The following is a 16,372-nucleotide window of genomic DNA, read 5'->3' as shown; positions in this document are numbered from 1 at the left end:
AGCGACTCCTCCTCACCCCCTTTGAAGGGCAGCGGGGGGGGGGGGCACGTGACGTCAGGGGGAGGGTGAGCTCGGGCGAGCTCGCGGGTTGTCGCCGCGGGTCGAGGGATCTGCAGGCGGGGCCCCGGTCCCGGGAACCCTCTGTACAGCCCGACCTCTCGCCCAGCCCCTCAGCTCAGCTCAGCTCAGCTCAGCGATCGCGATCGCCGCCGCCGCCGCCGCCGCTCGTCACTCGCGGGCGGGTGACCGTTAACGTTTCCCCGCCTTTAAATCCCCCGCGGTGGCTCCGGTCCCGCCTCCCGCCCCGCCTGATTGGCTGGGTGAGCAAGGGCGAGCTGGCGGCTTGTGGCCGCGGGTCGAGGGGTCTGCGCGGGGTGCCCCGGGCCCGGGAACCCTCTGTACAGCCCGACCTCTCGCCCAGCCCCTCGCAAGAGGCACGAGTCACGTTCACGTGAAGCAGCAGGGAACGGGGCGCCTGGCTGCTGACCGAGCCCGAGGTTACTCACACGCAGGACAAGCCCAGCACACTGTGCTCGCCGGGGGCGGCAGCAGCCACGCAAAAGCTCCGTCACCCGGCTGAAGGCTGCACGGTCACTAATGTCACCCTGGCGCCTCCTGCTAAGCAGCGGGAAGGCAAGTCAGCTCTGTGCGGGAGGAGGAGGACCAGCCACAAGCCACCCTCGTTTGTCACCTCCCGTCACACGTGTGCACAGCACGAATCGAGCAGCAGCACCAGCAAAACCCTCTGCCTGCGGAGGGGAGTGAGGACTGGGAGCTGTGCAAGGGAAGAGGGAAATAGAAGCTGTCAGAGTTTACTTTCACACCAGATGGACCTTTCCATCCCACAATGCTACCGAAACCTTAACTGCATCCAGAAACCGTGAACTGTAAAGAAACAAGTACTACATCTCGGTGTCAGGGGTTCAAGTCGCATCCAGCTACAAGGGATTTTCAAAATTCTAATGTGACTCTTCAAGAAAATATTCTGGACTATAACAAGCACCAACAGGGATATTTCCTGTTCCAGTTATTCATTTGTAAATAGTTCTATTGTATATTCACCACTTCTGGTTTCTTCCTTAGAGGAGAATACCAGATTACTCAAAAATAGTACAAAGTATTTTCACCAAAACCACTGTTTAGAAAACACTTTGAATGTTCAAGCATCTAGTGGGATAGAAACATCTGAATAATAATCATTTATTTTTATATAGTGTAAACTATATGTTTCTGACCTCCTGGAAGAAAAGTTCCTCACCTTTTTTCTCTGAAATAGAAAGAAATATGGCAGGGAGAAGGAAAGAGAGGGAAAGGGGGAAGCCAAGGAAAAATCTTTGTATATTTTACAAGATGATAGAATTGAAATTAATTTTGAATTTGGCAGAGCTCTGGCTCTTCAGGGAAATTTGGCTAAAATGACCAAGTTTCATGGGGACAACTGCTTAGCTTGTGCTCTGGATGTACTGCAGACTGATCTCACAGAGTGCTGCATGTACACAACGGGACAAGAGTCCTAGCCCAATGTCGTGGTTTCACCCCGGCTGAGGGCCAAGATCCACGCAGCTGCCTGCTCCTTAAAGGAAAAGAGCAGGTTAAAGGGAAGGGGAGGGGGGGTGAGAAGTAAGGGAAGGGAAAAGGAAGAGAAAGGGGCAAATAACCCCAAGATCAAGAAATTAAGAGGCCCGTGGGTTGGGATAAGGATAGTTTACTAAGATAACAGAAAGATACAATGTAACAATACTAACAGGACTTCAAAGCAAAATATATGAAGCTGTTGATACACAGTGCAGTTTCTCACCAAACCACACAACTCAGGCAGTGCCACCCAGAGCCGTCCCAGAACCCGACCGTCCCCCAAGAACCGCGCGTCCCGGCGCCGCCCTCGGCCTTCCTCCCGTCAGCCCCCGATATCCTGGGCAGGACGTAACTGGCGTGGAATACTCTCTTTGGTCAGTTGGGCCACCTGTCCTGGCTTCGCCCCTCCTTTCTCATGAAGAGCTGAGAAAGTCCTTGACTGTCTGACAGCAACTAGAAACATCAGGGTGTTATCAGCACTACTCCCATTTTACTCTCAAACACAGCATTCATCCGCTGTTACAAATGAAATTAACTCCATCCTGACCAAAACCAGGACACCCAATCACTCTATCTTTCTTTCCGCTATATATATAACCTCCCTGATGGACAAATCCTGATCCGTTCTGGTCCTGATACCTGTGCAAATCCACAGGTATTTGATTTTAGTCAGAGAAAACTCTCCAGATCTACACATCTGTGACTAGAGGCAGAATTTGGTTTTGTTGTACACTCATTTTTGGAAGAAGACTCCATCATGTTTAAAAAGGTGGGAGGTGAACTCCTGGGTCTATTTCAAGGTTATATTGCCAGCCAGAGTATCACTGTGACCATTTTGCAGCCTGTTTATTGCCCCACTTTGCAGCGTGTTTATTCTCTGCACTTTGTAGAGCTGTTACAAGTGATGCATCAGATACTTTTGCTCATCTGGCTATGACTGTCCTTATTTTTTTAATCACTCTGTGTGTGAAAGGATTATTTTTTTTACCAACGAAAAGTGACATGAAATGTCTGTCCCACCTTACAATTTCATTGAAGGCCCAAGAGTTAGAAAAGAAACAGACAAGCCTACAGATCTTGCATACTGTAGCACTTGCCACCTCATTTGTCTCTGCAAAATAGCTCATTTGGAGAAGATACACCTCTGTATTTCACACACTAAGGCACAAATGGCCTGATGAGTAGACCAAAGGCTTAATGCAGTAGAAGAAACGCAGTCTATAAATCCACTAGGAGACCCAGGTTATACATACATAAACCAAACACAAAGACCTTAACCCTTCTGAGTAAAATACATTCCCATCTAACCCCACTGAGAAGAGCTGGTGAAGAGTTTGTAGTGTGAGCTGTTCATTTATTGATGGAGAGCCCTTTTAAGACGGACAGGTGGCAGAACTGCAATAATCTGGAAAGTCTTGAGCACATGCGTCAGTCATTGTCTCAGACATCAACTTGGTTATTTACTTTGTTCAGTTCAGAAATGATGAGTAGCATGTTCATTTGTGCCTGTCATCATATGCCCAAGACATGTGTCATGCTATAAAAACTGTAGTTTTAAGTAGCTGTCTCCTGTGTGCTGTGATCAGACCCATTCCTTAGTGCAAATATGCCTTTCTTCTTTTTATCTCACCAATTAGAGACATAGTAAACCTGGCAGTTCAAAACAAGGTTACCATCCTCAGAACAAAACCATCATGATGACGTTTCACTAAACAGTGCATTTTGTTGCTTACAGCACCGGATAGAAGTAATTCCTTCATAACCTCTTACATCAGGAAATCAGTTCAGCAAAAGCTATTTTCACGTGACAGTTCCAAAGGAGGAGATCAGAAACTGAACCCTAAATGCAAAAGTCCAACAATAGCAAAAAGACAGATTCATGTGGAGATGAGCCAAGTTTTGCCTGTATTTTTGTTGTTGAAAATGCCCTTGAGTAGTAAAAAGTAATATTTTTAATTAGACCAAATGACTGTAAAGACAGAGATATAAATAAATAAACACAAGAGATTTCACTTTTCCTGTGCCAGCTAAGGAAGGCAAGGAGCAGGCTGACTGGACTTGTAACCTTGTATGCTTTACTCTAGCTATCAGCCGTGAATCTTGTGAAAGATAATTTTCTTTCTGCAAGCTTTGCCTCTGAAAGTTGTTGTAGCCTTCTTATATCATCTCCTCCTTAACAAAGCAGCAAAGCCAAAATCTCAGTGGACTAAACGCTCTATTTTGTCTCCACATCAATATTTCATAAGGGATTTACATACAGTTAGTATGTTCCACTTCTCCTGCTCCTCATGCATGGATAGACAACAGGAGCAACTCTGTACTCAAACCCACCGTGTGCACCAAGTAACACTACGGTTAGCCAGTCCTTGCAAGCCCACACTGCTATTATTCCTCACTTGTTTCCCATTATCCTTGGCCTTCCCACTCTCCCCACCTACACAGAGTTAAAAATGCAACACTTCTAAATATACCTTTGGGATCTGTGGGTTTCCCAGCAGCAGATTTTGAGCAGTTGGCATTTGACGTCACCAGCCCTGAAAGAGCTGTCTCTTCCACAGCACTTTTCTCTATAAATCCTAAAGTCCTCAAAGAGACACGTCTCTCTCAGACTTTTGGATGGGGAAAATGTACCAATGGAAGGAGGAATCAGGAGCTGAGGCACTGACAAAGTTGTTGGCAAAACGCAGCTCTCCCAGCTCCCGCCCCTGCACTCTCTGCTGCACCCTGGCTCTTCACGGGCACAGTGATGGTGGTTTCTCCTTCCTGAGGTGGAGCCTTGCTGGAATAATTGGTGTACTAATTAAGAACTGCCCTAAACACCAGCCTGACTTGCAAGAAGTGGAAACCATCCTTTCTCCAAAAGAGCAGTTTGAGTAAAGGTTAGATGAGATCAGGAGCAATCTCCCGCTTCCTGCCTGTGGGAAACAGAAAACCCTTCAGGACACAACCGTATTTTTCTTCCTTTTTCCATCTCTAGCAGCATGCAGAGCAAGGGGACTCTTCTCTGGGGTTTCAGAGTCAGGCACAAAGAGTTCTTGTTCTTTTTGATCATACCCAGCCACACAGCAAATAAAACTTTTGCCATGCTGGAGCAGGTGGAGACACATGAAGGATCCCATAGGAAGCCTACACCGGAGCAAACTCCTGGCAGGGCCTGCAGCCCATGGAGAGAGGGGCCCATGCCAGCGCAGGTTTGCTGAGGTTACTTGTGACTCCATGGAGGGCCAGGACACAGCAGTCTGGTCCTGAAGGTCTGCTCTCCTTAGAAGCCACACTGGGCGAGTTGGTGAAGAACTGAAGCCCCATGGGAAGGACTCACATTGGAGACGTTCATAGAGGTCTGTTTCTCATGAGTGGGACCCCACGCTGGAGCAGGTGCAGTGTGAGGAGTCCCCCGCCCTTCCCCACCAAGGAGGAAGGAGCAGATGAGACAACATGTCATGAACTGACCCCAACCCCCATTCCCTGTCCCAGTGAGCCCAGGAAGTAGGGAGGGGTGGGGGAGGGATTTTACGATTTGGTTTTATTTCTCGTTATCCTACTTGGTTTGCATTTGGTAATAAATTACATTAATTATATTCCACATATTGCCTGTGCTATTAATTGCTGAATGAGCCTTCTCTGTCCTTACCTCAACCCACATGTCTTTTGTTATATTTTCTCTCCCCTGTCCACTTAAGGAGGGGAGCAATAAAGTGGCTTTGGTGGAGATCTGATTTCCAGACAGGGTTAAACCGCTACACCCTCATTCGGTAATTTTATTACAGGTTGTCTTTAAAGCAACAATCACACAACTTTTTCCAACACTAACAGGAACATGTGAAAAACCTGAGGGAGTACACAAGCAAAATTCCATTTCTCCCCTTTATGCAGGCTTTACAGCTCTCAAGACAACGTATTTCACTCCAGGTTTGTTTTGTTTCCTTGTCATCATCCCTCCAATGGGAAGTTGATCCTTGAACCCTGGGCTGCATTTGACAGTGATATAGCCATCTTCTTCACACTACTGCAATTAAAGGAATGCAAATTTATGCCATGAGTCCATATGTTCACACCAAGGATTGGATTCGTTATTTAATCCAGAAAAATGCATCTGAGATTTTTTTTTCAACACTATGCAAAGGTCCCTGATTAGCTTTCAATACTGTGAGCCAGATATTTTGTTCTGTATTTTGTACTAATGTTTAATCTCAGCAGGATCTCTGTTCTACGAAAGCTTTGAAAGGCATACAAATTAATTATATGTATCAAAGAAACCATCACAATTTCCATATCTAATTAGCACAATGTGGTAACATTCACAGTGCTATGCTGTTCACCATAATCTTCTTTGCAAGAGCTTATTTTCTACTTTCAAAGTCACGTTAAGGAAGACAGCCAATCTCCTGTTCTACACATCAAGCCATAAGCATTCATCAGGGTGTCAGCAGAGAGTAACACTTCTAGCCTGTCAATATTTAATCTGCAGTCAAATTAAACCATAGACCATTAGGCCCAGTTCATTAAGAGTTCAGTGCACATGTGGAACTGGATGTCATGAAGCTTCTAAATGAAGCATATGCAGTCTTCTGCTCCTTCACCATGGAAATACCACATCTGCACACTACATATGCACAGCACCACTACACCCTCTTGTTCTTAAGTACACGCTGCATCAGCGCTGTTACTGCTGAGAAATCACCACATTGCCTTTGTGGATGGGCAGCCTGGACCCCTCTGCTGATGTCAGAGTTCAGCACAGGACCAAAGGGCTGGCATTAGCTTTCAGCAGTGGGATAATCTTTGTGTAAAATGATAGTAAGAAACATGCCAGCTATGCAGGGAGCTCCGCCCCTTGCTCCTGTCCCCTCTCCATATTTTCTCAAATTTAACAAACTGGGCTTGGAGGAAGCTCATTCCTCCAGGTCTTTCTGAGAGCAGCAATTAAAAAGAAAACCCACCCTTAGATTGATGATCAGCAGCCACGCCTTCACCTCTCTTTGTGCAGCTAAAATGTGAGACAAACCTCGGGCCTGAAGGCGTCTGCCTTGTGCCAGACTATGCTAAAGCAAAGTGCAAGGAGTGGGGTTGAGCTGAGATCTGGAGTCAAACCTTCAGATAATGTGGTCCTGCAGCAACAGCCTGAAACACTGTTTACAGCATAGCTTGAGACTTCTGTAATAACACTGTGTAAATGGCACCTGCTCTTAGCTGGTGATGTGTCTGACAACAGGCAGCTCTGACTCAACATGGGTGAAGACAAGGTCATCAGTGGCAGTTTAAAAGCCAGTTGACTGGAGATTAGCAAATGTGATGCCCATCCACAGGAAGGGCCAGAAGGAGGACCTGAGGAACTGTAGGCCTGTCATTCTGACCTTGGTGCCTGGGAAGATTACAGAGCAAAGCATCCTGAGTGTCATCATGAGGCACATGCCAGAAAAACAAGTGATCAGGCCCACTCAGCACAGGTTCATGAAAAACAAGTCCTGCTTGATCAACCTGGTCACCTTCTATGACAAGATGACACACTTAGTGGATGAAGGAAAAGCTGTGGATGTTCTCTACCTGGTTTTTAGCAAAGTTTTTGCACTATTCCCCACAGCATTCTCCTAGAGAAACTGCCTGCTCTAGGCTGGGCTGAGTAAAAAATTGTCTGAGTGGCAGGGCCCAGAGAGTGGTGGTGGATGGCGTTAAATCCAGTTGGCAGCCAGTCACCTGTGGTGTTTCTCACTGTTGGTCTGCTTGAAGGTAGGAAGGCCCTACTGAGGGATCTGGACAAGCTGGATCAATAGGCCAAAACCAGTGGCATGAGGTTTAACAAAGCCAAGTGTCAGATCCTGCACTGGGGTCATAATAACCCCAAGCAGTGCTTCAAGCTTGGGGAAGAGTTGCTTGACAGCTGGCTGAACATGAGCCAGCAGTGTGCCCAGGTGGCCAAGAAGGTCAACAGCATCCTGGCCTGTATTAAGAAGAGTGTGGTGAGCATGACTAGAGAAGCAACTGTCCCCCTCCACTCAGCACTGGTGAGGCCTCACCTTAAGTACTGTGTACAGTTTTGGGCCCCTCACTACAGAAAAGACCATGAGGTGCTAGAGCATGTCCAGAGAAGGGCGACAAGGCTGGTGTGGTAACTGGAGAATAAATGTTATGAGGAGGGGCTGAGGGAACTGCGGTTGTTTAGTCTGGAGAAAAGGATGTTGAGGAGAAACCTAATTGTCTCTACAGCTACTGAGCGGAGGTTGTGGAGAAGCAAGTGCTGACCTTTCCTCCCTAGTGACAAGTGATAGGATAGGAGGAAATGGCATCAAGTTATGCCAGGGGAGGTTTAGATTGGATATTACAAAAAACTGATTCCCAGAGAGGGTTGTTAGGCATTGGAATGGGCTGCCCAGGGAGGTGGTGGAGTCTCCATCCCTGGAGGTATTTAAAAGGCAGGTAAATGTGGTGCTGAGGGACAGGGTTTAGTAGTGGATGGCAGGTTAGTGTGATGGTTGGACTTGATGATCTAAAGGGTCCCTTTCAACCAAGACAACTCTCTGATTCTATGATTCATCCTTTCAACCCAAAGCATTCTATGATTCTAATATAATTATCCTTTAAGAGACAGGGTCACTTGGAAACATAAAGTAGTGGGGAAGTCTGAATCTTTCTGCTATCCCAGTAAACTCTCCTTATCCCATCAAATAAGGTTTTGGTTTCCTGGGTTTTTCCTCTCCCTCCCTTCCCAACTCCCTCTATTACACCCCCCTCGCCCCTCCCCACTTAAAGAACAAGCATTTGTGTGGTGCTCAGTTCTCAGCAGGGGCAAAGCCACGACAGTCAATGAGAACACATTGTCCTTTTCAGAGTCAAGTAAATGTGGTAAATGCTTTATTCCTTATGAGGTAGAACAAAAAATGGAAACCAAAGAAATAAACCAACAAAGTATCATGAAGGTGAACTAGGAAATGATAAAGAAATGGGACTTAACTACAACGGCTATCTAATTCCAAACAACTATCCTAAAAAAAAACCTAATTAGTAAAGGAAAAGACAGAGAAAAAGAGCAGGTGCTGCGGGGTGCCCATGGGGGCTGGTGTATGCCCCAGCTGCTGGCCCAGGCCCGGCTTCGATGGTTCCGAAGTCTCCCTAATCTTGCTGGTGATGTGGCCTCTTGGGCTCTGAATGGTCGTCTGGGGAGCCACTGGCCCTCCTCTTTGGGGGGCGCCGGGGTGAGGAGGTTGGAGTTCTCCTTGGTGACAAGTCCCTGCCCTGGGCAGCAGTGGAGGGAGCTTCCTCCTCTTGCTCCAGCTCCTCCAAGGGCTCCTCCTCCATGCTGGGGTTGGGGGCAGTGGTGATCCTCGGCGAGGGAGGAGGAGTTGGCTGAGGGGAGGGGATAGGAGTCCCCTCCGGTGAGGAGGCAGGAGTTTCCTCTGGGGAGGAGGTGGAAGTCCCCCCAGGGAAGAGGGCAGGCCCAGGGCTGGCTGCAGGGCTGTCCTCCTGATCCTCAGCAGCCTCGGAGTCCAGTTGTTCCATGAAATGCAGCATCTGCTCCCCGCACCGCTCAGCAGCAGCCTCGATGAGCTGGCGCACAAAGGTCACCGTCTGGTCGTGAAGGACATGCTGGAGCGAACGGACCAACGCCAACTCATCCAGCCCGTGGTCACACAGAGTGGAGATGACGATGCTCTGCATAACGTGCACCTCCCACCACTCAGATGCCGACAGCAGCCCCTGTTGCAGCCAGGGCAGCAGGGGCTCCAGTGCCTCCTCAGAATGCTGGAAAAAGGCTGCCCAGGCCTCAGGTGGGAAGCCAGACACCTCTGTGCCGGCTGCTGGTTCCGCTCTCCCCTGATCTTGCACGTTGTCATCGTCGTCCTGTGGATCTGATGGTGGTCTAAGATGTATCTCCAAGAAATCGTCCTCGGACCGCAGGGAGAAGCGGACGCTGTTGACATGCTGGCGGCACAGGGCACATGATGACTTCTGTTTTGCCCACCGCAGGATGCAGCCCAGGCAGAACTTGTGGCAACAGGGTGTCACATAAGCCACGTCATCTGGAGCATCCTGGCAGATGGGGCAGCTCCACTGTTCCTCTGTGGCCATTTTGGCTTCTTGCCGCGGGCTGGAGAGAACTGCACTGCAGAAGGGAGAGGGGCCACAGTCACTGGCTGTCCTGGCAAGACGAGCGGAGGAAGTATGTCCAGGCCCCTGGCTCCAGAAGGACACCCTCCCAGCTCTCCATGCCCCACGGCCCACCCCATGGCCACCCAATAGCCACGAGTCCTCACACAGCTCACCTCCGCTACTGAAAGCACACCACACAGTGTCCAGCTGCCTCAGCCAGGCAGGGCCGGGGAAACACAGGGCACAGCTCCGGGACGGGCACCAATAGCTGCCGATGGCAGACACCGAAACACCGCTCAGCACCTAGAGAAGCCTGGCTCGAGCCTCCACACCTCGCAGGCACGCTCAGTGGGAGTCCTGGCACGAGCCAGACTGAGCCAGGCTCTGCCAGCACCCCAAGAGAAGCACCTAGCAACGTGACATCACAGCCCACTTCCAGCTGACGTCACGGTGTGCCACCTGCTCCAGGCGTTCTTGCACAGGTAGTGCTCTGGCTGGCACTGGCACCTGTGCTGATTGAAAATGTCATCATTTCCACACTCCTGGAACTTGGAGCCTGGCAACACTTCATTATTTGACACGTTTGATCACAAGCACAAATAGTGCAGGGATGACCTAGCTGAGGCTGGACAGATGAGAAGAAGCCATCAGCAATCTCAGCAGGGATAGGCTCCTCACACCCTTCCATTGCTGCAGCGTGGGGTCCCACCCATGGGAGACAGTCCTCCATGAACTTTTTCCACAGGAGTCCTTTCCCACAGGGCTGCAGCTCTTCACCATCTGCCCCGGTGTGGGTCACTTCTGTGGGGTGCAGTCATAAATCACAGAATGTTGTCAGTCTCTCAGGCCCAGACTGCTCCAGCCTGGCTCTCCATGGAGTCACAGGCCTTCACCCCACCAGCAAACCTGCTCTGTCTTGGTTCTCTCTCTCTCTCTCTCTCTCTCTGTCTCTGTCTCCTCCTGTCTCTCTCCATGAAGTTGTAGATCTGTGGCCTGGTGCTTCATCCAAAGTCACAGCATCTCCTGTATGTGTCCACTTGCTCCAGCGTGGGGCCTCTCCTCGCGCTGCAGGTGGGGTCTTGGCCTTTTCCATGGGCTGCGGGGGGACACCCGCTCCACTATGGGTTTCCCCAGGGGCTGCAGGGGCACCTCCTCAACCACCTTCTCTGGCCTTGTTGCCTGCATAGTTTCTTACATCTTCTCACTCCCTTCTCTGGGGGCAAAATGCAGCTGCTTGTGGGTTTTTTCCCTCCTAAATATGGTTCCCAGAGGCACTGTGACCACCGCTGGTGGGCTCATTAACAATGACTCTGGCCTTGAGCTGGCTGGTGTTTGCTCTGTTGGGCCTGCAGCGAGCTTCTGGCTGCTTCTTGCAGGAGCCACCCCTACTGCCCACCCCTCTTCACCAAAACCAAACCATGCAAAGCTACAACAATGTGGGGTTCTTTCAGAAGACTCACATGTTCGTTCATGAGAAAAGACTCTCCTCCCATCCATTTACCCTCATGTAAACAGCTTTACTAGCAGCTACTTCTAAACTGTGATCTTTACTGTGTTTCAATAGGTTATATCTGTAATTGATAAACTATACTTATGCTTTTTACACACCAATTTCTGTGATGTCAAGACTTGTTGATGCACTTGATAATGAAAATGTGATACCAGTTATTTTTGATTAGTTACTTCTTGATTAGATTATATATTTAATTCCTTGTTTATTACTTATACTCTTCAAATTTGATATTTCAAGCTTTGGAGGAAACTGTCCTTCTAACTTTCTTTTTTACAGAGGAACGTTTTCCCTACATAAAGAAGAATCTGGGAAGTCTGAACATTTCTGAGACATGTGAAAATGACTAAATGACTTCCTTCAAAAATGGCTAAGAAAGTGTTTTTCAGTCTTACCCTGTTTTTACAATCAAAAATGAGTTCTTTGCTCTTTCCTTTACTAGGCTATGAATTTATAGTTCACAGGCAAGTTCACTCCCTAGTTCCAGTAGCTAATGGAAATTGAATGTATTTAAATGTGTGTGATGTCTGGGGAATGCTTGAATTTAATAAATACAAACTGTAAACCAGTATATTTAAGCCACATGATACAACATTTGATTCCAGCTTTGGAGAAGATGCACTACATGAAAATTCACCTTCATTCCCATTCACTTCATTCCATACATACTGCAGCAATGGTCACACAATTTCTAACAACTCTTCCTGATTCTTTTAGTAAGAACTAGCTAAGTATTTCCCCTGCATTCTGAATAATGCTTTTATTTTCCGTGTCTGACAGGAGGGAGTATTGAGGATGCTATAATTCAGGCACCCAGTAATGAGAAATGGGAGAAATTAACAGACTAGCAACATGTTTCATGTGTGGTTTTCCTTGAGGCCATATTGCCATGGTCTCTGAAGACCAAAGCTTACAGGCTCTTTGTAATTCCACTTAATAGTGTAGAACCACAGAGTCACAGAATCCTAGGGGTTGGAAGGGACCTTGAGAGATCATGGGGTCCAACCCCCCTGCCAAAGCAGCTCCCTAGGACATATCTACTCAGATAGGCATCCAGACGGGTCTTGAATATCTCCAGAGATGGAGACTCCACCACCTCCCTGGGCAGCCTATTCCAGAGCTCTGAAAAAATAGTAAAAATTAGAGGGAAAAAAAAAAACAAAACCTCACACCAAAAACTTTCCAATTTTTTTCCCGTTGAAATCATCAAGAAAATTAAAAGAGAATTCAGAATATCTTCAGAAATTACTGAAATTGAAACATTTCTCTGAAATAATTTACTGACCAGAGAAATCCACTTGTAATTTATTACTGTAATCAGAACAATGGTGGGGAGAAGGCAAACAAGCTGGCACTGTTATCTGCTGTTTCCAACACTTCTGGCAGGCTCTGCCACAAGAGGCTGTTTAACAAGACATGTAGTTATAGGTGAGATGTACAGATTCAAAGCTAAGGGACATGTAACAAAGCAGGAACACAAATGACTCTTCTTTTAGCTTGGTTGAAACTCAACAGCAGCTACTGCTGAAGCCTGTGTCAGACCTGCCTGGCTTTTCTTCCTGAATTCATTAACATACCCCCCACACTCTGTGCCCCTGAACAACAAAAAGGCAGCATACAGTAAGATGGCAAGGGTTTACATTCTTTAGGTTGTTCAAGACAAGACAAAACCAAGACAGGCTTCATAATATGGTCACTGCTTAACTCCATCCCAGGTTTAGTTGAGTACTGGTAAATTCACTGCCACATCATGGGCACTAAAATGAGATCTTCAGTGATGAACAGTAGAATGAGGTATATTCATAGAATCATGGAACGGTTTGAGGTGGAAGAGAGCTCAAAGCCCATCTTGTTCCAATCCTTTCTACCAGACCAGGTTGCCCAAAGCCTTATCCAACCTGCCCTTGAACACTGTCAGGGATCCAGGGGCAGCCTCAGCTTCTCTGTGCAGCCTGTGCCAGTGCCTCATCACGCTCATAGTAAAGAATTCATTCCTTGCCTCTACTGAAAGGATCACATAAAGGAAGTTGTGGGTAGCACTCAAGGCCACGTGTTGAAAAGGTTTGTTCATTGCAAAATGGTGACTGACTGATGAAGAAAAATTGTAAGAGAAATAGACTACATGGGAAACAGGATTGTAAGTATTGCTTTGATACTGGATCAACTTGACACTTCACTTTTTTTATAAATGTCTATAGCAAAAATGTGAGAAAGATGCTGGAAATAGTGACAGAAATTATGAGGGGAAAGAAGCTTCTAAGGGAAAAAAAGCCTGAAAAAATGTAGGAAAAGAAATGGGAGGGTGTGGCAGAAATATACAGAACATTGGGTGGCATTTTTTAGCACGTTGGCAGAAAAGGAGTGTTGCAAGTTACCCTTTCTTGCAGAAGATGACACTACCTGTAAGCCACTGTACAAAGTGGCTCACAGAGCACTCAGGCTTGAGTAAAAGTGATAGAGTCTGGAGTCAGAAAAATAGAGTTCGAGATGATCTTGCACATGGTTTAGAAAAAAGATGAAGTATTTTTCTGCCATGAGATGAGAGGTGCTGACTGAGATCATGTCTTAGCTGTTGGCTACATTTGAGGGACAGTAAGGTGTTGTATTGAGTGTATATGGGAAGTTTTTGGTAGTAGTGCAACTGCATGGGTCATCTTTGTAGAAGGATGCCGCGTCACGACCACTTCAAGCCAGTTCCAGCCAGCTGCAATGGACCCATCTGCAGGACACAGCCCAGTCCCTCAGCATAGACAAGGGTCCTCTTCCAAAATGTATTTAATGCAGAAAACACATTTGAATAGTTGGTTTTGTGTCTCACTGCTCAGATATATTTTATTTGGTTTTTCCCAAGGCAGTAAATTATTGTGGTGGTTTAGCCCTGGCTGGAGGCCAGACATCCACCAAAGTCAGTCTATTACTCCCCTTCTTAGTTGGACAGGGAAGAATATATATTAAGAGGCTTAGGATTCAAAATAAGGACAGGGAGGGCTCATCCTGTCATTGAATGACATGGGCAAAACAGACTCAACACAGAATGAAGAAGAGAAAACTATCTAATTTATTACACTACACTACAAAGAACAGTGAAAACCAGAGTCAGAAGTGTGACCACATCTTAAAATACTTCTCCCCCCCCCCCCCACTCCCTCTTTATCAGACTTTAGTCAGAATTTTGCTCCCTTCTTCCCCCCTCCATTCGCATCACAGAGGGGGCAGGGACTGGTGAAAATGGGGTTCTCGGTAGCAGCTTCCCCCCATCTCTTCATTCTAAGCAGACTCCCCTTTAGCCATGATCTTGCTCTCTTCTTCCCCCTGCTTGCAGCACAAGGGGGCAGGGACTGGGAAAAAAATGGGGTTCTCGGTTACTTCTTCATGAGCTGTTTTGCTCTTCCAGGCCTTAAAGCAACTCTAACCTCCCCTTCCGCTCCCTTCTTAGCAGACTTCACTCTTGTCATGATTTCACTCCCTTCTTCCCCCCGATCGCAGCACAGGGGGACATGGACTGGGAGATGTGGGCTTCGGTCAGTCCCTTGCAAGTTGGTTTCCTCCTTGGCTGGGGGTGGGGGGACAACGGCATTCCTTCCTCACCCTGCTGCACCGTGGGGTCTCACCCAGGGGAGACAGTCCTCCACAAACTTCTACAACATGAATCCTTTCCCACAGGGCTTTATCTTTTTATCACAACGTCTCTCAGTCCCAGTCCTCTGTGGGGTTATAAGGCTCCCCCAGCAAACCTGTTCCAGTGCAAAACTCTCTCTTGCTCATCTCTGTGTCTCTGTTTCTCCTCATGGCTGCAAGTGCTGGCAGGGGCTTGTTCCAACGTAGGGTCACAGCATCTCCTCTACGTCTCCGCCTGCTCCATGCAGTGTGGAGCCCCTCTCGGCCTTCTCCATGGGTTTCTGCAGGGGCTGCAGGGACATCTTTCCCTCTGTCACCTGGGCCGCCTCCTCCCCCACCCATTCCAGCCTTGGTGTCTGCACAGCTCGTTACATCTTCTCGCTCCCTTCTCTGGTGGGAAAAACGCAGCTGCTTCCAGGTTCCAACCATGAGGAGCTGAACATACAAATTAACTCCCCTCCCCTTAACTCTTTCTTTTTTCCATCCAAAAACCCCCATTGTGTTATATGCTACACAGCCCAGCAAATATCTTTGTAACCCTTAGCTGGACTCACCCCAATTTTTCAAAACCTGGACAACTCAAAAACTGAACACAGAACCACACATATGGTCTCAGAAATGTTGAGAAATCATGGGTTTATATTGCCTTTTATTCTTTTATACCTAACTTTCATAGCTATGTGTATGTACATTTTACATACATACCTATGAACACAAGAACATTTTATTAGTCTTTTAACTCAATAGGTCAATTTCTAATAAGAGATTTTTCAAGGGCACATGTATGTTAAGTTTCAGGTTATAGTATTGTTAGCATCACAAACTTATTGAAACTGAAGAAAAAGAACAGGAGGAGGTTAAAAATAAATTAAAAAAAAAATCAAAAAATCATGGATTGCTGAAGGGATTATAGGCAGTCTGTAACAGTTGCAGTATGGAATTTACAGCCAGGGAAAAGGAAAAGCATATCGCTCTGTACCTGGTATAAAACATAGATGTGTGCCTTAACAAGCTGGAGGAATATCTGAATATGTTTACAAAAATAAGTATGTGCAGGTAATGAGATTTTTGCCAATGAGGACTGAAACCAAGTACCAAAGTTTAAAGACCTCTGTTTTAGGAAGTAAACAGGAAAGCTTGAGTGGTGAAAACCTTTAATGGAAGAGACTGCTCCTCTGCAAATGGGTGCATAATTTGACTGAAAAGAAGGAACTTTTTTAACAGAGCTTACCCCCCCCCCCCCATTTCTTTATTGATAGAAATGGAATTATTTTGAAGCATTATATCTGTACTGTTGTGGTATTTAATAATTTGACTAGAAAAAGGAAAGTAGATTGCCTTGCTATACAGGATGTTAGTGATTTTCTATCTTATAATCTCCTCTCACTTTACTGTTAGTAATTACTGAGAACATACTGCTTTTTACTGGGATCACTCAAGGCAACTAATTACATGGTTCTAATGAAGTGATCTGTAATGCAGACTTGAAACTTTTTCTATTTCATAAAAAGTGATTTTATAGTGTCTTCAGGAAGTGGGTAATTCTAACAAAAAAACCCCAAACAAGCAAACAAGCAAAAAGCT

Source organism: Gallinula chloropus (assembly GCF_964237585.1).
Source record: "Gallinula chloropus genome assembly, chromosome: Z".
Classification (NCBI taxonomy): Eukaryota; Metazoa; Chordata; class Aves; order Gruiformes; family Rallidae; genus Gallinula; species Gallinula chloropus.
Note: the sequence above shows the minus strand (reverse complement) of the source record.